The sequence below is a fragment of the Cyprinus carpio genome, unplaced genomic scaffold (genome assembly GCF_018340385.1).
Source record: "Cyprinus carpio isolate SPL01 unplaced genomic scaffold, ASM1834038v1 S000006658, whole genome shotgun sequence".
NCBI classification, from domain to species: domain Eukaryota; kingdom Metazoa; phylum Chordata; class Actinopteri; order Cypriniformes; family Cyprinidae; genus Cyprinus; species Cyprinus carpio.
The window spans coordinates 22,413-45,000 of record NW_024879282.1 but is presented as its reverse complement, the minus strand read 5'-3'; the positions used below and the strand labels follow the sequence as shown (position 1 = coordinate 45,000).

The 22,588-nt window shown below is 38.3% G+C and overlaps 1 pseudogene; it reads left to right on the top strand.

Annotated features, from left to right (window-relative positions):
* The window catches only part of LOC122134594, a 61,281-nt pseudogene extending 41,433 nt beyond the window's left edge, over nucleotides 1–19,848 (top strand).
* Nucleotides 19,849–22,588: the final 2,740 nt, after the last annotated feature.

Sequence of the window (22,588 nt, the reverse complement as noted above, 5' to 3'; positions counted from 1 at the left end):
TGCCCAAGGCCGTACTGTCACCTTTCTTTGTGGAACTAAGGGAAATCCCCCTCCCGCTGTGTTCTGGCAGAAAGAAGGCAGTCAGGTAAGAGACAAGAGTACACAGATGCATGCTGGGGAACCCTTACAGTCAGTGTCAAAAGGTATCTGCCAAATAATTTCATTGTGAAAGGGTCAGACTCTAGGGTAGTGATCAAGTATATTAGTAAAAAAAACTAAGTATATTTTTGAAAGGAATGAAATATCGTTGCAAAAGTGTATTGCGATCACTTTTTTTTTTTTTTTTTGCTACTTTTTTTAGTGTAATGCTAATACATTTTTTTTTAATGTGTGACCAGACTGTCCAAATTCTTTTTGAGGTCACTCGATATGTATTATTATGGAAGATGTTGGCACACTGTGGATCTGTGAGTGACACTTCTAAGATTGTGAGTGGAAAGGCAAGTCTAGTGCCCATATAGGCTGGGAATCTGATGGATTTATTTTTCATTATTCATCTGATCTCACCTGGAGGATGAGTTTCTCGAGAAGCACTTTTTGCTCTGAAAACAAATGTCTGGCTGTCAGTCTTTGAATCATGAGTATTGTCACTTGTAATCATATGTTTGCTGACATGACAGCAAACATATAATTACAAGTGACAATACATACAATGCATTTGACAGCTGATCATGCATAACTGAACTCGAGTCAGTGTTGTGTGTGATTATGAATCTATATGTGGGTGAATCCCAAAAATTATTCAGTGTAACATTATAAGAAGCAAGAAGAACTACACAGTTTTTTTTTCAAAGTGGTTTCAGAGTCAGACAAAGAGAAAGAAATAGAGAGAGGATGCCTTGCAGCCAGTTTAGAGACTGGTGACAGGCCATTCACCGGGTTAGAAGGAACTCAGGGGTTTCTGCAGGAGCTTGTTCACATTCGTGTCTCCTCATTGGGTCAGAGGAGGATGGAACATGTCCCTGGGCCCAGCTAGATAACACACTCATGTCCCTATTAATAAAACACAGCAGAAGAAATGAAGATATAAGCCTCTGGTTGTTCTAAAGCATTCAGAGGAAGGAAACCAGTTCCCATATCCCTCCCTCCATCCTTTCTTATATCCCTTCATCCTTCTTTTTTTTTTTGAGCAGAGTGTGTCATAGGCCAGAGGTGATCAAATATCTGCTGTACACCAGGCCATGAACTCTTCTCCGGTTAATCTCTCGTCTATTCTTTGTTTTTCTGTGTGTGCATGTGTGGCCGATCTGTGAGGTCAGTGGATATAGAACAGTACTGAGGATGAGGGTGAGTCCAGTCATAGCCAGAGGGCCGGGGTGAGGGGGTCACTGGATTATCCCCAAAAATGAAACAGTGACACACACACACTGCCAAATAGGAACAATAGCGCAGCTGTCAGTGTTGCAGCCTCGTGCTAAAGGAGGAAGACTCCTTAAAACTCCTTTGTCTTTTGTGTATCTGGCATTCTTCCTGACCCCCCTCTCTAAAACACCAGCTGAGATATTGCAGCTATTGTTTGGCCCATTTGTGGACATGAATCTCAGCAGTCACCTAAATTTATACCCGAGTATCACACTGAATGCTTAGTGATGTTCTATTAATGTAAATGCAAATCAGCCATTTCATCCAAGCTCTTAAATCTAAGTGATTGTGATGAGTCATAAATTATATCAGCCCATATCCTTATCCTGTGTGATGAGTCATAAATTATATTATCCCATATCCTTTTTTAATTTATTTGTAATTTGTATCAGTCACGAACAGTAAAGCAATATGCCACAATGGTTAAGGGTGTGGTAAAATAAGCATTATAAAAGTCTATATTAAAAAAGTGAATACAAATAAATAAAACAACTACAAAAAGTAAAAATAAAAAAAAAAAATTTTATTCCATATAGTAAAAATAAAACAAATTAAGAAAAATGTAAATTGTTATTATAAGATGTTTTTATAAGATAGCGGTAATAAAATGTTTATACATACAATATTTCATATTGTAAAAATAAAACAAATTTAAATAAATAAAAAATACACAGTCTATAAAGAGTTATTTTTTTCATAAGATAACAGCATATAAATTATAATTTTAATACATTTTAGCAAAATGTAATATTGACATGCTATTACGATCCCATAATGTTAATATATTGTTTATAATACAAATTTAAAAATAATAAGTATAATTTTATACTGTGATAATGTATGAATATAATTAAATGTATTAATTATAATTGTCAAACTCTAGCCTGTTTATAGTTGATGCATTAATATAGAGTTTAACTGAAGTGTGCTGCTGTTTTATCTTTTCAAATGACTTGTCCAGTTAGATTAAGTTGGGACTGTGATTATTTTTTTGGTAAAAAAGAATACAATGATTAAGTTTTATATTGGTCTTTTGTGAGTTATCTGAGCTATATAGCTAAAAAATCATCAACTTTAAATGTGATTTATCATGTTTAGTCTTTTTGTTGTTTTAACAGTATTTGTTGATTTGAACAGGTTCTGCTGTTTCCCAGTCAGCCACCTTCACAGTCAGGACGTTTTTCTGTGTCGTTAAGCGGAGAGCTGACCATTACAGATGTGCACAGCGAGGATTCTGGGTACTACATCTGTCAGGCCATCAGTGTGGCGGGCAGCATCTTGACCAAAGCCCTGCTGGAGGTGGAAAGCAGTGAGTAAATACTTTAAACTAGCTTTGGACACACACACATACAGTACAGTTGCCTTTCATATACCCCTACCAGCTACATCAAACACTGGCGGTTGGCATGTATTGATATTTTAATATCACTCTAACTACATTAAAGGTCCATAACTGTACATGTAACTGAATTGATTGTGTGAGGCCTTTTAACAAGATTTGAGTCATATTTTTGTTTGTGTTTGAACAAATTGCCACTTTGCCCGCCGTAGCCTTTTTGCTCTAAACCAAAATAAATAAAAAAGTCTTCAAAGCTGCCCCAAATTAAAATTTCTGCGTTCTGCAAATGGAAGAACAGCAGGAAGCTCTGGAGACGTAATCAGAAAGGACAGGGCACAATCGAGCTATGCAAATAACCCCAGGAACATATGCCACCTCTGTCGGCATGCTCCCTGGTAACAAGATAAACTGTTTGTGTGTACTCCATGTGTGCGCGCATGTTCATGAAAAACCTTCGCCAAGCGTCCAATATCTGCACAGTCTGCTGTAAAAAAAAATCTGACTTATGAAATATAATCACATATCCCAAAAACCCCTGTGCCTGTTGTGGAATCTAAGGATGGTGACCCTGGCATGTTGGCATCAACTGACTGATGTTTGCTGTAATGTTCTTACATGATACACAGTGAAATGATCAATGGAAGACATTTGCAGCACAGGGTCACTGCTCCCAAGGATGTGGTTCTCGTGCCTATGAAATTCACATCATGTAGAAACACAACACGGTTTTGTTTGAGCAATACAGCCCTCGTCTTCTTTCTGACCTTATGGTCTTTTCTTTTTCTTACCGCAGTGAAGGGAAAATGTCAGAGATGCAGGCTGCCTTTCCCGGGTGCTTGTTTTTTTCAAATGAGAATACTAAAGTAACCGAATTGTCAATTATTTATCTATGGACTTTTCTCCTTGCTTAGGTCAACAGACAGTAGGTTTTTCAGTTGTAGTCAAACAAATAATAAATTATTCATGGAAACACGGCGGTGTTAAGCCATCACATTGGTCTATAGAAGGAGATGCAGCTGAACTACAGGAAATGGAAGAATAAATTGTAGAAGAACACAGACTACTGTAATTATTCTAGAGTGCTGTGTTGAAATGCATTATTGTGCATTTTACATGCTATATTGCTGTATACCTTTCAACCTGAAAAATATTTACAACCACCTGTGTAGAAAAGTGCAGTAAAAGGACATTGTTTTGTTCATTCCATGCTGTAGCATACATTAGAGGTATATGTACATGATTACATAAATATGATCATTAATGTTGACTGTGGAAATAATCTTAGATAAATTGCTGTTTCTTTACAGCTTTACATGATTTCATGTTTTCTTTTCAAAAAAGTATTTAAGCATTTTTTTAAAGCCATTTCAAGCCATTACACTACCATACCAAACTTTAGGCTGGTAAGATTGTTTCATGTTTGTGAAAGAAGGCTGCATTTATTTGGTTGAAAATACATTAAAAATGGCTATATTGTAAAATATTGCAATTAAATATAACTGGTTTCTGTTTTGTGTAATTTATTCCTGCGATGTGATTCCTTTTCAGCATCATTACTCCAGACTTCAGTGTCACATGATCCTTCAGAAATGTTTCTAATATGCTGATTTGCTGCTCAATAAACATTTCTTATTATTATCAATGTTGAAAACAGATTTGCTGCTTAATATCTATGTTGAAATAGTAATACATTTTTCCAGCAGTAGAAAATATCAGAAAATATAATTTTTTTGTGTGTCAGTAGAAAACATTTCCAGTAGTTTACATTTCAAAACATTCCTTTTGTCATTAATTGTAATAATCCAGTGAGATTTTTTATTTATTTATTTTTTACATGAAGGAACATTTGTTGCAACCACCCTTTTTGTTTAAAACAGCTTTTGTCCGAGGTACACTTGCACATAGTTTTTCAGGTAACTTTGCAGGTAGGTTTCTTTTAGTGCCTTGGAGATGTTGCCACAGTTCTTCTGGATTTAGTCTGTTTTATGTCTTTATGTAATCCCAGATGGACTGGATGATGGTGAGATCAGATCAGATCTCTGTTGTCAGACTTATATATATATATATAAAGATTAGTGAAGTCATCAAAAATAAATATACAAATACACAAAAATACAGAACATTACAAAAATAAATATACAAATACACATATATATATATATATATATATATATATATATATATATATATATATATATATAATGTCCTTAAGCAGAGCACAGCATTAGTCCGAACACCTCCACCACTGATGATTTCATAAAAGCTGCATAATCTTCTTGGGGAAATTTTGTGAATTTAATACCATGCATCTTTAGAGTAGATCCATCTTTACCAGTTCTTGACCCATAAATGTTGTACAGCAAGCTTAAAAGCACAGAATAATTTTATTATAACACATCACAGCCTGCTAAAGGTGATAAAAATGCATTTGGCTCAGTTCCACTATGCAATAACATTATACATTCATTTTAAAAAGAGTTTATAGCTGTACCACAACTCAATCAAATGATATCCAGAGGCCTGTGTCATTGATCTAATTAAAATCAGGTGAATTGCTGATCTTTTCTGTTTGGCAGGCTGTAAGAGTGAAACAAATGGGCAGTTAAATTTGATTTTAATTTTTTTTTAGCATTTTTTTTTTTTCTTTAACTTTTGAATTTAGCACTGGGCGTTAATTTGATGCATTAGTTAATGTATTTGTTTTTGTCATTATATGTCTGATTGCATGAAGATATTGTATTTTATTATCATCTTACTCTCAGAATCTCAATCAGCATAATTCATAGTGTGTCTTTTTCAACAATCTCTTGTGTATAATTTGAACGAGGTGGTAGATATGGTGGTGTTACATGCAAATTTGGTTCTTGTGGCCCACGCCTCTCTCATTCTCTTCACCCTTAGCCCCATCCGACCGGATCCCTCCCATCATCCGCCAAGGACCGGCCAACCAGACGCTCGTTCCAGGCACCTCTGCCCAATTGCAGTGCCACGTGATGGGCAACCCTCTTCCGAGCATCCAATGGGAGCGCGACGGCCAGAGAATCCTTGGCAGCGACGGGCGCATTAGCCTAATGGAAAACGGCACTTTACAAATCACAGCCCTGCAGGTACTTCACTCAAGATAGTTTTTAAGTGTGCTCATGAGGGTTTGTTTTTTAGCATTTATGGCTTTTATTTTCCAAAATGCTAATCCCCAGGGATATGAACATATGTTGTTTTTTTTGTTTTTAAATCAAGCCCTCTTCATTGCATGTTGGCTCTCTTCCTTGACAGACACCATATGCTATTATACGATATTCCATATGAACAGATTTCCCTTGCCATGCATTTTCAGACACGCCGATGTGACGTTTAGACACAGATGATTGCTGTAAAATGTCATTATTGCTATCAGATCAATGGCTGGGGCATAAAACACGCAATTGAGTTTACAGCAAACAGGCAGGCTTAATTAGCAGATCGATTTTAATACTTGCTCCGTGGATGGTTTTGGGGTGACCCAGCTGCTCATGCAAGAGTTGTGCACTGCGATAAAACCGGTAATTATAATTGTAATGAGAGTGTGTGCTGTCGTTAGTGTTAGTGCATGCTTCCTCAAGGCCTCAGGGGTGTGTGCGATTGCAGGTTTCGCCTGAGGTCATGGTACCGACGTGAACAGGCCTGATGTGTTAATTGATTGTGCCCGGGAAGGATTAACAGTCATTCATGCCTTAATTAAAGCTCATTCTGGGATATAGAAACGTGGGGAGGCTAGCAATCTTTATGTGCTACTCTCAGCAATCCTGTACTCTCTGCAATGTTTGCAACACTTTAAATGTGACCTTGATATTCAGTACAGTGACTTCATGGACAGCTAGCGCCAAAATCTTTTGCCAATTTAAGTAGCAGCCTCGTTTATCAGTGAGAATTTAGGCTTTTGAGTTGAGTTTTGTTTATTTGGCCTGTTAAGCATTGCATGCTTTGTTCAGATGGGCATCTTTGGCTCTGGTGTTGGCCCTATCCTCTCTGGTCTGCTGCCTCTGTTGGCCCCCTTTAGTTCACGATTACCCCGGCATGATGGGAGAGCACAAGGGAGCCAGAGACTGGGGTTTGCACAGATGGTAGTGTGTGAGGGAAGGAGAGAGAAAGGGAGCACGTTGTGAAAAGGTGCCATTATACTGGGAAAATCACCAGAAATGGCCTGCTCTCAACTGTGCCAGGGGAGTGAGGAAAAAGAAATGTGAACAAGAATGAGTGTGTTTTAGTCAGAGAAAAACTAATAGCTTGGAATAGTTCACCCCAAAATTCAGTGATTATTTTTTGTTCCAAAGCTGTATGGCTTTTTGTTGTTGTAAAGGGATAATTTTTGAAGAATATCCTGGGCCAGTATTTTTTGTGTAATGAAAAGTGAATGAGGATGGGGCTTTCAAGCTGCAAAATGACAAGAGAAAAACCATAAAAAAAAAGCATATCATATGACTTATGCACTATATTTCAAGTCTTATGAAGCCATGATAGCTCTGTCTGAGTAACAAACCAGACCAGTGTTTATATATATATATATATATATATATATAAATATATATATATATATATATATATATGTATATTACTGCATATATATATATGTATGTATATATTATAATTTTTATGCTAATATTAATTATGTATATATATATAATTTGTATGCTATTAACTATTTTTTTAAATATTTTGTCTTAGCTTTTATTTATTTTATTTTTTCCCCCAGTTTTCATTTTAAATTTGGTTTAGTAATTTTATGTGCTTTTGTCAGTTTTCTTTTTTCTTAATTTCTATTTCATATTAGCTTATTTTTATTTCAGTTTTAGTTCAGTCATTTTAGTACTTTAACTTTCGGGGTAATCATGTTCTTCGAAATATAATCTTTTGTGTTCCACGGAAGAAAGAAAGTCATAAGGTTTGGAATGAGATGAGGGTGAATAATAATGACAGAAGCTTTATTCTTTATCCCTTTAAATGAGTAGAGGATGTGAATGCATATTATCAAAATATTTGTCTCCCGATTTCCTTTCCCACTCATGCATTTTTAAGTGTGTTTAGCGCTGAGCCCAGAGCTGCCATCCATGATTAATCAGTCGATGCCCAGTTGCTTACCTCTCTCAGCTCTTCCAGTTTTCCACCAATGACTAGCCAGCAATGACTCGGATTCATAAATGACCAAGACTAGCCAGCACAGCAGAGGTCTAACCAATGAGGTTATCCACTCAAAAGAGCAAAAGGTCAAAGAGAAAACTGTTTTTACACCTTGTGTTTGCTCTCTTTCTTCCTTCTAGGAGAGATTCATAAATGACCAAAATAACACTCTCAACACACTCCTGTACTGCCTGAGGATATAAAACTACTCTTCAGTACATGGATTGAGTTTCAGACAAGACATTTTTTGGCTTTTCTACTAATATCTGCTGTTTACGACAGCTGCTGTTTAATTCATGCTAACATGTACTGTATTATGCTAGTCTCTACATGAAAAACGAGATTAAAGACGAAACAGACACATCACAAGGAAAGAGACAGTAATTCGAGGTCATGGCGTGTGAATGTATGTGTGCATCACGATGAGTCAAATCCTCAGACGTGTCATTGGTGCCCCTGAGCTGTCAGCACTATTAGATCGCTGTCACGGAGAGATAGAAAGAGAAAAGCTTTACTACATCTCTCACTGTCGTAAGCAATTTCTGCCTGACTTCTCCCCTCGGCCCTGTGGTAAAAATTTAATGCCCCTCACCCTCCCCACCACATGACAATTTGTCTTTACATTTCCTTTTTTTCTTTCTGAACATTCAATACACCCATGCTAGCTCAAATGATAGACATAAATATCTAAAATCAAACCGAAAGATAAAAATTAATTTGGGTTCCCACAACGGAAAGGTTTTAAGACTCACAGAGACACTACTATGAAAACAATTTCAAACTCTGATGGATTCAACCAATTAAACTGTCCAGCCTGGTTTTCTTTTTTAAATTGTTTAAAGGGTTAGACAGTTGCGTATTGATTTTAGTCTAATGTTATTTGCATACACTACCATTTAAAAGTCAGAAAGTACTTTTTTTTCAGCATGGATGCATTACATTGATAAAAAGTCACTTTAAAGACATTTATAAAGGTCTCTATTTCAAATAAATGCAGTTCTTTTGAACTTTCTAATAATCAAAGAATCCTAAAAAATTTTTTATCTTGGTTTCCACAAAATTGTTGCTATTTTCAGCATTGAAAATAATAAGAAAATTCATTCTTTATTCATTGTGAAAGATACAGTTTATGGTTTTCCTGTAATTGTCTCTGCATTAGGTACATGCCTATGATGCTGTAAAAATATGCCAACATATGCAGCTCACTAGGTTTCACAACAGCACATTATTTTCTTCCTGTCGCTAACTTCAGTAGTAATAACCGTCAATACTAAAAAACTTCGAAACAATAATCAATTTTAAATAATATGCAATTCATATGAAAATATTTCCACACTGCTCCAAGTGGAGTGAGGCAATGCATTGTGCTCGAGTTTATCCATACAAATGCTGACCCTGAACCTGCTGTTGCTAGGAAACGGACTCTGGGGCCTACACCTGTGTTGCCTCTAGTTTGAGTGGAGAGACAAGCTGGAGTGGTGTACTCGCAGTAAAAGGTAAAACACACACACACACACACACACACACACACACACACACACACACACACACACACACACACACACACACACACACACACACTATCTCTATCATCACCTTTATGTGTCCTTATCTTTGACAAACTGCATCATATCATTTTTAAACTGCTATAATCAGCTGAAGAAGCCACTTCTGTTGCGAGTTTGCTCAGCAGATATATGCGTCCATCTACCATATGTCAGCTTATGTAGAAGTGCTGACCTGAGATCAAGAATTTTCCTGTTCAATATTGATTTCTGTTATAATGTCCTATAAATCTAGACTAATACGGAAACAGCAACTGTTTTCTGATAGATTCTGCAAACAGAACCATAGCTCATGGAATGATAACTTGGACCACTATGAAGACAGCATGCTAATATCCTAATCTTATCTTTACAGAGAGTGGCGGTCTCTCTGTACCCCCGGTTTCAGAGCCCTACCAGCTGCCCGGTCCACCCCAGAAGCCCGTCGTAACTGATGTGACCCGTAACAGTGTGACCCTGACATGGCAACCAAATGCACATGAAGGCGGAGCGGCTGTGACCTCTTACATCATTGAGGCTTTCAGGTGAGTTAGTGCACACTGTACGCATCTCCATTCTGGTCGCTTCCTGTTTGTTTTCCTTCCTACCCAAGATAATATTGTTTCTTGCCAGAGGCTACTACAGGGGTCTATTCTTCTTTTTTTATTAATTCCCTGTCACTGTCTTAGCGTCGCTGGTCAGCCGTGACAGACGGGGTAATACCACCGAGTGCCTGCCCCGTCCCTGACCCCTTTCCCCCGCTCTACTGCTCCTCACAGTCATGCGAGGGCAACTACATGCTGCGCTTACATCTCACATCCTGCCTGCTACATGAATCACTTCCCTCAGGCGGCAACCTACTGCCAGAGAGATCTAAATTAATAGCAACTGTATTGGTGTTCTACAATTGAATTTCAGACACAGACCGGAGAACTCTGGCTTATTTATAGTTTTATGAATTATTGAATTATTTTACACATATAGGTTTGTGCCAGTTTAGTAATTTAGCTTTACGTGACCATTTTCCACTCTCTTATTAAGATGCTTGCAACTGCCTGTTACGTAAATGGCCTCTGTTTTGATTGGCTAACTTCTGCATATCGGCATATCTTAGGGCAGGCTAAGTTAGTGGGCAGTTATGAGTTCATGGTTTTGGCATCATCACGATTCCTGAATTGTTTTATTTCAATTTAGTTTTTATAAATGTGCTTGGTGAACATGGTTAATCACAATAATGGAGCTTCAGTGAGTGTGACAGTCATGGCAAATAAAGGACAAGGTGTCGGAATAAGAAGCTTTTCTTAGTAAAATTGAATAGAGAAAAAAAAAAATAATAATAAAAAAAAAAAAATATATATATATATATATATATATATGTGTGTGTGTGTGTGTGTGTGTGTGTGTGTGTGTATGTATGTGTGTGTGTGTGTGTGTGTGTGTGTTTACTTGTTGAAGGCCAGTTTTTTATTTTATCTTGCATCTAGCAGTTTCACTGTTACTTTAATGTTTAATTCAGTCAATTTAAACATGTTTTCTGAATTTGATTTTACTTTCTAAAGACTTGGTCGAAGTTTTGAGATTAATTATGCTTATTTTATTCTCTTGGCAGCTCTAATAAGATCATCTTTTTTTTTTACTTTTATACAATGAACAGAAAAATGCATGCTCTCAGATTTTGTCAGTAAAACATGGAAACTATTTATTTAGTATCGATTTGCTTTAATATTATCAAAAGGCCAATTATTTAATTAGCATAATCTCACACAATATAAATGGGTTTGTAATACATACAAAAAAATGCTTTTATAATTTCCAAACAGGGTCCCTCATAAGGGGATAGTTAATTTTTGTGTCCTGGACATGAAGAAAAAAAAAACCTTGCAGTAGCTGTTTTGGTGTTTGTTCAGTCTGCAAGAAGTTTGTTCATGCAAAGTCAGCTTGAGAAATGTGCTCGCTCTGAAAGCTGAGGGTCTCTGTATGATTTGCTAATGAATTCAAATGTAGTCCACACAGAGACATTTCTTTAAGCTATTGTAAGCTGCCTGAAATGGGGCTACCTCTAATTACAGAACCAAGGTCCTGCAGTCCTTAGAAGGGCTGACAGCAAACCGGCTATTCGGCAGTGGAGATGTAGAATGCCACACACACACACACACACACACACACACACATTTTTATTCTTGCTGTATTTCATATTTCACACACTATGTCTCTGTCTTTCCCTTGCCCCCCTGGGTAACAGTTAGCATGGCCCCACATCTTTAAAATTGATTCTTTATAGAGTGCTGTGGGACTGAAAGGGGCGTTTGCTGTAAAATTTCCTACCCTGAGGTGCTGTGGAACACGGAACGCTAGGAAAGGGAGGTAGGAGGGTGTTGCAGAGCAAATGAGGGATGGAAAAGAATTGAGATTGCAGATGAGGAGGATTTAGGCTTTTGGGTTTAGGATTTTGACACCTCAATACAGTGAAAAAAAAAGGTTTATTTTGCAGCCCACTTTTAGAATTATGCACTTTTATGTGCGTGCAGGAGCCCAATCACAGTCCTGCTGGAGAAACAGGAATTGTCTATGCCTCAGCCTTTCTTCCATCCCAGCTGATAGCAAAGTGACCTTGGATTTATCACTTCTATCGGTGGGCTGCTGAAGGAATATTTACGAGGTTCCCAGCATTTATGGCTTGGCCTAATTGTGCAGGTCGGGCTTTTATTGGCTTTGTGTCTGCGGCAGGAGTTGCCACGGGGGGAAAATAAACCTTGAACATGCCGCACGTGACCGCTGCTCTAAACAAGGATGATGGTTAACCACAGACAAGTGAAGAGGAACATCTCAAAGCCTTCTGGCACAGACAGATGTCTGTGCTTAACGTTCATTGTTTATTAGAGGGGGATGCGTGTTATGAATCTTGTCCACCTGTACACCACATCAAAGTAGCTCTCTTGGTTCCCATTAAGTTAAGTTGATATTCTTGTATGTTTAGGCGTGATCTGGATGTTAATAAAAAGCAGTATGTTCTTAAATTAATGCTGAAATGTATCCCTGTACAGAATCAGCCAATGTTTTCGGTTTATATTTAAAGAACTCTCATTTCAGAATCCATTACATGCAGTGCTTTGACTGCATTATGACAAGCCTAGTCTGTGCCATAAATAAATCTATCACCACAGAGATCATTTTTCTAGTCACGCCATCCACTGTCAAGCCAAAGGGTACAAGAATAGCATCACAGAAGAGCCGGGTCATTAAACAGACACGTGTAATGACAATCAAAAGAGTGCAGATAAACATCTATGACACTGACTTTGCTGCTAAAGCCTCCTCTCTCTAATGCCATACAACAGCTTCGGGACAAACGTAGGACAAAACCATTGGTGTATTGATGTTTTGTTCAGATTCAGCTGTATAAATCTACAAATCTTCATATTTTAAAACATAAAATAAAAAATAAACACATATGTAATTGATGTTCATGTAAATTTGATGAATAATTTAATGTAGCAATATAATCTTTCTATCTATCTTTTCAGCCAATCAGCAGGGAGTACATGGCAGACGGTTGCAGATTTTGTGAAACTGGAGAAGCACACGGTCACTGGACTGTCTCCGAATACCATTTACCTGTTCATTGTGCGAGCGCTCAATGCTTACGGCCTGAGTGACCCCAGCCCCATCTCAGAGCCTGTACGCACACAAGGTCTGTACATAGGGGACCAATTAATTTTATCTTATGACCTTTTTAAATAGTGAACGTGTTATACAAATTATATGTCATATAAATTTTAAGTATACAAAAAAATTACAGGTGAAAAGCAAAATAATTGTGGCTGTTTTAAAAGATTACATATAAATCATTTCCATTCAGTGTGGACTGGGGCTAAACATATATATATTAATATGACCTATTATTTGGTGGTTTTGATCGTTTTCATTATATTCTCTAAATTCATATATTTGCATAATTTAAAGATGTTAATATTGGGAGTTCTGTTCTTTTGCAGATGTGAGTCCTACAGGTCAAGGTGTGGACCATCGGCAGGTGCAGAGGGAGCTGGGAGAGATGGCTGTGCAGCTTCACGAACCAGTGCTGTTGACAGCATCCAGCATGAAGATCAGCTGGAATGTGAGTGCAGCTAATATCTGCGCTCCAAATCAGCCCCTTGATTCTCCTGCCGGCTCACCTTGTCTCATCTCTCTGTCTCGGTCTCCCTCTTTCCATCTGTCAGGTCGATCGCCAGTCTCAGTACATCCAGGGTTATCGTCTGCTTTATCGCCCTGTTGGCGGCTCCTGGTCCCAGCAGGAAGTGAAAGCTGCGACGGAGCGTAGCGCTGTCATCGCTAAACTGCTCAAAGGCACGGAGTACGAGATTAAAATACGACCCTACTTTAAACGAGTTCAGGGCATGGACAGCCGCCCGCTGACGTTTTCGCACTCCAGAGGAGGGTGAGAAATCTGCAATCTCTTTCCAGTTTTCCATTTGATGCACTCCAATTTAATTTTGTTCTAATCAATTCAATTCGGGTTCATTCAGCCCAGCCTGACTCAGTTCTGTTCTGTTGTACATAATATGAAGATGAATCGCTTCATTCAGGCAAATAAAATTATGGAGAGGGCTAATGTGGTCACTCACTTTTCAAAATGTAATTTTAACTTAATTCTCTTCCAGTTCCCAGTGCCCCCCCTCTTGCTGTAACCGTAACAACAGTCAAGCTCAGCAACAGCTCAAGCGTCAGTGTATCATGGCAGCCATCCCCATCTGAGATGCAAAATGGAGTCATCCAAGGAGTATAAGGTATATTTCAGATTGCAAAAGTCAGACAACAGAAACAAAACAAACTTCTTATGCCCCAAATACATGCAAAAAGTAACTTGTCTATTCACAGTAAAATTAAAAATGCTGCATGATGTGTCAAAATACAGTTTAATCTCTTTTTTAGGTTTGGTGTCTGGGTAACGACTCTCAGACGCGCTACCACATCAATCAGACTGTGGACGGGAACGTGCTGACCCTTTTGTTAAAGGGGCTTCTACCCGGAGTGTTGTACCAGGTGGAGGTGGCGGAGGTAACCAGCGCAGGAGTGGGCACACACAGCCAGCCTGTATCTGTGATTATCAGTGAGTGCTTGCTAAAAACAGCCGTGACTATTAAACTGAATAAAATTAAACAGTGGAGTGATGGACTTGTGGGAGTAAAAAGTACCAAAAATTGGTCTAAATTCTCTTTGAGTCCCGCTAAGAGACTAAATTGCTTAATTCTTTCCAATAAGCTGAGTCCTATTAAGACATTCTGTCTGAGTAACACTTTTAATCTGTCTTAGCTCTCTTTTTCTCTCTCTCTTTCTCCTTTTCAGAATTGCCCGCAGAGCGGCCTACAGTCACAGGTGGAGGTAGCGAATCTGACGAGAATGTAAGTCTGGCTGAGCAGATCTCAGACGTAGTGAAGCAGCCTGCCTTCATCGCAGGCATTGGCGGGGCATGCTGGGTAATCCTTATGGGATTCAGTGTGTGGATCTACTGCAGACGGAAGAAGAGAAAAGAGCTCAGCCATTACACAGCATCATTTGCATACACACCTGCGGGTACGCATGCACATATCACACCAAATCACATTTGACATTAAATAATGATTTAGCAGTGTTATTTTATATACTGTTATAGTATTTATTTTGCTTTATTTTTTATTTATATATTGTATTGGTTTTTTATTTCTATATTTTCAGTTTCATTTTTAGTTTAAATTTTTTGTAATTTTATGTGCTTTTGCCATTTTTGTTAGTTTTTGTTTTTCTAATATATATATATATATATATAGAATATATATATATATATATATATATATATATTAGAAGAAAATATTATATATATGTGTGTATGTGTGTGTGTGTGTGTGTGTGTGTGTGTGTGTGGTGGGTGTAATATATATATTTTTAGTTTTTTGTCTTTTTCATCTTTATTTTGGTTAATGAAGATAATTTTAGTTGACAATCACATCATTCACATTTAGCTTCATAATTTCTGCCTGTGGATAAGTTGTATTGTATATATATATATTTTTCATCTCTTTCAGTAGGTTTTCCACATGGAGAATGTTCTGGACTTAATGGAAGGTGAATGTCACTTTTTGCTTCCTAAGCATCAATTCAGAGTGTAAATACATTGACTTTATTTCATTCTATAGTTATTAATATTTTTGGATATGTCTGGATATGTAGGCCTGGTATGCTGGGTGCTAACATGGGAAATTACCCGTGGCTGGCTGATTCATGGCCAACTACTAATCTCGTGCACAACAATGTGAAAGACTCAGTGAACTGCTGTACATCTAAACATGACACCCCCGGAGAGGATACTATAATGGTAAGACTCATTTTATAGAGCACAACACTACTGGTTGTACTGTTATTTTAACACTGTTTCCACAGCACAGAGTTTCATTAATTAAACCCTAATTCATTTACCATCGCTTCCTCAGAGGCGGGAATCTCTAATTACCTCAGTCAAAACGAGAAGTACAGCACAGACTCCAACGAAGGCCCCATCTACAGCACCATTGATCCCACCAGCGAGGACCTGCACAGATTCTCTGCTCAAGTACTCTCAAAATACCACTCCCCCTACGCCAGCACTCCCATCATGCCTTTCACCAACCAGGCGCCCTGCAGCCCTGACAAGATGGCAGCCACTGGATGACTCAGCCTGGAACCTCCAATGCTCAGTATGCCCAGCCAGACCGCTCCAAGACTGAATAACGGTATTATTTCAGTCTTATCTGTTTCCTCCAGTCTTAATATAAATCCTGTGCTTGGCTGAATAACAGCGTTGCTTTAGAATTATTTATAATACTATTATAGTACTTTTTAATATTTTTGAAACATAGCTTTGATTTTTACATTTTCAGTTTTCATTTAGGTCATTTTTTATGTGCTTTTGTCAAAGTTATTGTTTTTTTTTTTTTATATTTTTATTTAGCTTTAATTTACAGTTTTAGTAATTTTGTAATTAAATTTGTTTCAGGTTAACTGCCCATGGCAACATTTCACACTTTTGTTTAAGATTTTTAAGTTGATGTTTAAGGAAAAAAAAAAAATTGCTTTCCTACAGTAAAACAAACAACAAAGCAGAAAACTGATGGGGAAGCCCAGGGAAAATGCCATCTCTCAACTGGATGGATGCGTTGCCCGCCACCACCTCTCTCTGGAGAGCTGGTACGAGTGTTGAAGAGGAAGACGATGATGAACTAATCCAGGACATGAGGTGAAACTCACTAGAAGGCTTAGAGATTCATTCAGTGCTGTGCCAGCTTTTGTAGCATATTTTAAACTAAAAAAGCTACAATTTTAATACTAATGGGGATGTGACGTTATTTAAACAATCTTGAGAAAAACTTTCAGTCTTTATTCAATTATATAGGAACACTGAACTAGTAGAAAATAGCTGCCCAGAGAGTGTTCCAGTCAGGACTTTGGCAGACAAAAACAAATGTCAAGTCTCACCTCAAGTTCTAAACACACCATGTCAGGAAATTCATTACCAATTCTACATGACGAAATCTTTTAACCAATTTGCAGCATGCTGGCTAGCTGGCAACATGGCCTCTCTTAACCTTCTGGGACAAAGTTTTGTTGATTGTTCCAGGGAAGGAGTGTCAGAATTCAAAAGGCCAGAGCAGTTTGATTGCTGTTGACAAGACCGTATATGGAGGATAACAACAAGTTAGCGATATGCTACAGTTGAATCTGGCCTGTTTCCACATGACGGGCCTGACTGAATTATGTTTTCTTTTCCTGGTCTGTATCACATTAGTTCCTTGTTAGTGAAGCGCGCGGTCAGCAGTAGCGACGCAAGAATGCCCGCCGTCCGCGGGGCGCTGACAGGTAGAGATGCTCTTATTTCTTTCTGCCCCGCCAACTTCAGCCCAAATAGCTGCCCGTGAGGGGCAACTAACGGGGGCCGAGTTCACATTAGCCGCAGCGGTTAACCAGCCCTGACTCACAGTGAAGGTCTGTGAATCCGATAACCTTGACATAGCCTCCCGCGGTAACCACATTAGCCAGTGAAAGGTACACACCCTTCTCAAGTTCCTTCCCTCCGAGCATTAGACGTCGTTCAAGGCACAAGCAAGCAATGCAACACTGACAGCCAGACTGGATTTTCATCACTAGTCCTCAAAAGTGTGATGAACTAGTGGCTCATAAGGTTAACCTTTGTGGCAGCCTGAAGGCAAGAACATCGGCTCTGTTACTGCATTATGACTATAATTTTAATAACTCACCCTTCAGCTCAGAGAGGCTCAAGAACGCAATAGAAACACCAAGCAGCCGCATACGTACTAAACCAAGAGTGTGTGTAGGTGTTATTCAGCTCAGCGGTTTGCCCTCAAAGTGCCCAAGGCATAACATTGAGTCAGTGTCACTCAAAATGCCACTGCATTTAACTTCTTTCCATCGGTTTTGTAAGGATTGGACCCCCGAGAGTTAAACGATCACCGCATATGGTTATCTGGAGGCCAGGCTGTCTCATTTGACACAACAGCAGCAGGAATCGATATGCCACCGGTTGCATTGGCCTGGTGATTTACTGCAGATGAGTGTGCTTGTGATTGATTTAGCAGAGGTTCTGGAGTTACTTAACCTTATGCTAAAAATGAGGGAATTTAGTTATAGAGCAGAAGAAACATAGTCACTTATTCTCCCATTCTAAGTGAGAAGGGCAAGCGAGTGATAAGAAAAGTTGATGTTATTTATAATATTATTTAAAAGCATTAATCATCTTTTAGGGCCTTCACTTTATTTATAGACCTGTAAGTAATATTGAAACTTTTTTTCCTCACTCAGGTCTGATGAGGAAGAGTGGTGTCCTCCTCTCCCGGATAGGAGTTACCTCATGGACGGTGTGATGGAGGATGGTCCCGCTCCTCCTCTTAGAGGAGAGGCTTCTTCCCCCACCACATCCTACAGCCACCAGTCCACCGCCACCTTAACCCCATCTCCCAGAGACGATGGCCACTGCCACGATATACCACGCTGCATCAGCTCGAAACAGCCACAGATAGCACGGTGGTGAGACACGTAAACCTTTAAATACTATTTCACAATTATTTTGTATTTGTTGTATGAGTTGTATTTTTTGTCAGGTAGTATTTTTCAGCATAAATAGCTTTTTTGACAGTTTGAGTTGTGCATAAGTCAACAAAGATGTGCTTGTTCTAAAACTTTATGGTGCATTTCAAAACAAATTTGAGATGCAGCATAAATGACATTGTGCTTTATTCTCGAGGTGATGTTCACTTTAAAAGACTTAATATGAGGCAAATCCTTCATCTTTCAGGAAACTACTCTCCTGCATTTCAGTTCTCTGCATGATAATAGAATAGATGATTTGTTTTCATTCTCTTAGGAGAATTTTTTGTGTTATTATTTGCTCCTGCAGGAGAAAACATGTTTTATGAATAATTTTATTCCGTATTTGTGGATTATCATGGCACAGAGCAAATATTGAGACTCTAATTAAGCTTCCTGCTAGACTAACGTTTGCGCCAAGTTTAGGAAGATCATTACTTTTACAAAGTGCTGATCTTGGCCTACTATGATTTTCATTTAATATGAGTTTCATATAATAGTGTTCATGTGCCTTGTTGGCCGCAGCTCTGGGTTAAAACAATGAGATCCTTTGAATGGATTCATTTCAGTTAGATGTAATGTCATTTTCTGATCGTATTTCATGCTGTCAAATGTGGTTCTAACTGACCGAAACATATTTTTGTGGACAGTCGGTTGCCGTGTGGTCCAGTGGCTGTCCGAGCACCAAGCCCTCCTCTAGCCCAGTCCAACCCAAACCTGTCAGCCAATCAGGAGTGCCCTGACAACACTGTGCCACACCGTTCAGCACATAAACGGGAACTGAGCCAAGGAGCTGCCCAAAGTGTAGAGAACATCAGCAACACCACGCCAGGTGTGTTTCTGTTTTCTATATAAATGTGCCACAGACGTTTTGCTACTCTAGAAGAAGTAAAATGCAACTTCTAGAATAGCTACAATTGTTTTAGTCACTTCGTTGTCGTGTCCCATCCCCCCTTGTAGGTCGAGCGAGGCCCTCTGCAGACCACACACCTCCTGGGCAGAAGTCCAAGGTGAAGAAGAAAACCTCCAAGAGCGGTCAATACCGAAGAGATATACTGCAAGGCGGTGAGTTACTGACCAGGCCTTTTCCAGAATGAAGTTAGTTAATCATTTATCCTGCTCCCGCATACTTAACATGCTGCTCACATGTCTGCAGATCTGCCCCCTCCACCAGAGCCGCCTCCTGAGGATGAGGTCGACTGTGCTCAACTAGGGGGATTCGAATGTGGGCAGACGTCCCTCGAGAGAGTGGGCAGCTCCCATTCCTCCATGGAGAGAAGAGAACAGAGCACACCCAATCGGAAAAACTCTTCTCATAGACGGATAGATTGTTAGAGAACACCTGACAGTCTCATTTTAAATGCTTAAATGTTTTTTAATGTCTCTTAAAGGCACATTATTTCTTCATGTTGTATATAAAAAATCATGTATATTATTTAATTTCAGATGTATATATATTGAAAGTTATAATTGTATCAATACACTTTGATGAACCCTAACATTATGGTTTTGTTTATGTGGCTCACAGCAGAAGATGATTTAATTCCTTACAACAAGCCCAACTTCCTGTCTCGGGGTCAGATGTCCAGCAATTGCTCCACAACAGGAAGTTCATCATCACGGGGGTCAACAGGATCACGAGGACATGGAACGGGCAGAAGAGAAATGATGTAAGACCAAGTAACTTTTCTCACACTGTGGAAAACCATTTTCCTAATCAGTATTTTTGTCTTTTTTATCCACTAAATACATCTAATAATCCTTAAAACAAGAGTAATATTTTCTTTGAAATTTTCATGTAAATTATTTTACTGTACTTCATTTATGTAAAATGCTCATTTATGAAAATGGCACACTACATTAAGACTTGTTTTCTAAATAGATTTGAATTTATCTATTATAAGCTTTTACTATAAAGGCAAAGGTTTCAGCTTTTTTTTTTTTTGTTGCTTGAAACAAGAAAATGTCTTGCACAATAAACATGTGCACAATATGCTTAGATATTTTTATAGTAATTCAAGACAAAAAAAAACTAAGACACTGACAGTGTTTTTTAAGTGTATGCTTTCGAAATGTTATCCTCGTCCTCCACAAATCCTAACCCTAATCCTAAATCTCAAACATTAGCCAAGCTTAGTCAAACACAGCCTCGCAAAACATATTGCATTAGTTTATCTGCTCTTAACACTCATTCATTGGCGAGACAGATTGGACTAAGTGTGGAAGAGTCTAGACAGACTGAGTCCATCTGGCTGTTTAGCACTTAGTAGAAAGACAGTACTTTTAGCCAGCAATCAGACACTTTCTATGAAGTACATTCTCCACCGCTCAGAGAACTTTTTTTTACATTGTAATGTGTGTACATTATTTGTGGGGTTATTATTTTCTAAAGATTTCAACATTTTCTTGGGTTTCAACATGCAATTAATAATAATAATATTTTTTATTACTAGTAATTTCAATAATGTCAATTTTGAATTGCATTTGTATTGTAATTATGCAGATAACACCCTTTTACTGTGGCAAAATCAATTAAAGTGCTTCTTGTGGTTTATTTTTTACATTTTGCATCTATGCGATACATAAATCATTCTCCCTGTGCAGAAATGTACAGTAGTGGTGCCATGGTACAGTAATGGTATCACATCATAATATACAAAAAAAATACTTCAATATTTGTTGTATATCGAGTGATTTCCGAAAAAAACAGTAATACCATGGTACTTTTTAAACATTTAGAAGAGGGTTTCTCACCATTTACAACTAGTTCTGTCAAATAGAGAAATCAGATTAGGAAGAACTAGTTTGCCATAACACTTTTTTTTTTTACAGTGTTTTCCCAATAGAAATTAACAGTTGGTTGATGGGAACTGGGTTACGCACATCTAAGGTCACTCCATATGGGCTGAAGAGTCTCTTCAGATGTGTGACCCCCCTCTCAGGTTACTCCCTCTGGATCCTAAAAGGCAGACCACATAAAAGAGGGCTATATATTCCCTGGGGAGAGAGTTTCGGGTTGCCCTGTCCTGTCACGGTGGTTAGCGTTATATCATTCCAGTTGGACAGAGAGTGTGAATAGGTGTTTTTGATAGCAAGAGGGGAGAAGAGGTCTGCCTCTGAAATCGCCTTTATTCTGTGTCCTCAGATCTTGTCACATCACATGATGGACACTCCCTTCTGCATTAAGTCGTCCATAGACATACCAAACCAAAAAGCCTTTCTTTTGTCCTGAGAGAGGCCACAATTATCTGCTGAATAGACCAGCTAAGCTGGTTGACCAGTTGAAATGACTAGTTAAAACCACTGGTTACCAGTGTAAGGTATATTTTGGCAACTTTCATAAAGGTTTTAGTGTCTTAAGCCCGAAGTATACTTCGTTTTTGTATCTGTACCTTTCAAACTTATGCTCCATTTGAGGTGTATGCAACCTAGGCGGTCGACACATGCGCTCTAGAGAGCTTCATCTTTATCTAGCATCTGCTGTATTCTGTCTCCAAAAGTTAAGACCAATAACAATATCTTTGTAATCTTTTAAACTAAAGTTGCTGCTTTCTTATAACCCTCTCACGTAAGCACTTGTCAGTGCTGGTGTCTTTCGTTGTTGCAGTCTCCTTTATTTTGTTGTTATTCCATCTCTTCAGTTTTTGATTACTACTGTGAAACAACGGCCTTTACAATGTTCACTATAAAGACCAGCATTGTCCATATAAAACCATCTTAGAAGCTGTTTTTTAAGAATAGACTTTCAAATGACAGCATTTGCATCCAAGTAACATATTGTCATCAAACATATCAACTTGAAAGTTTACCTTTTCTAATTCAATTTTTTTTCATCTCTTCAAGGAGATGAGATAAGGGAAGGCTGTTAGATGCAGGAAGTTTGACACTTGGACATCCCTCCGTTTTTCATTCGGAAGCTGAAGAGAAGAACCGAAGAGAAGTGGTGTACACTCGCGTGTGTGTACAGACTTCAGAGTGTGATTCTGGGACTTTTGATTATGTTATTAATTATTGTTATATTTCGTTATTTATGACCTTCATGGGGGGCATTTTTCATCATGCTGTCACTGTAAAT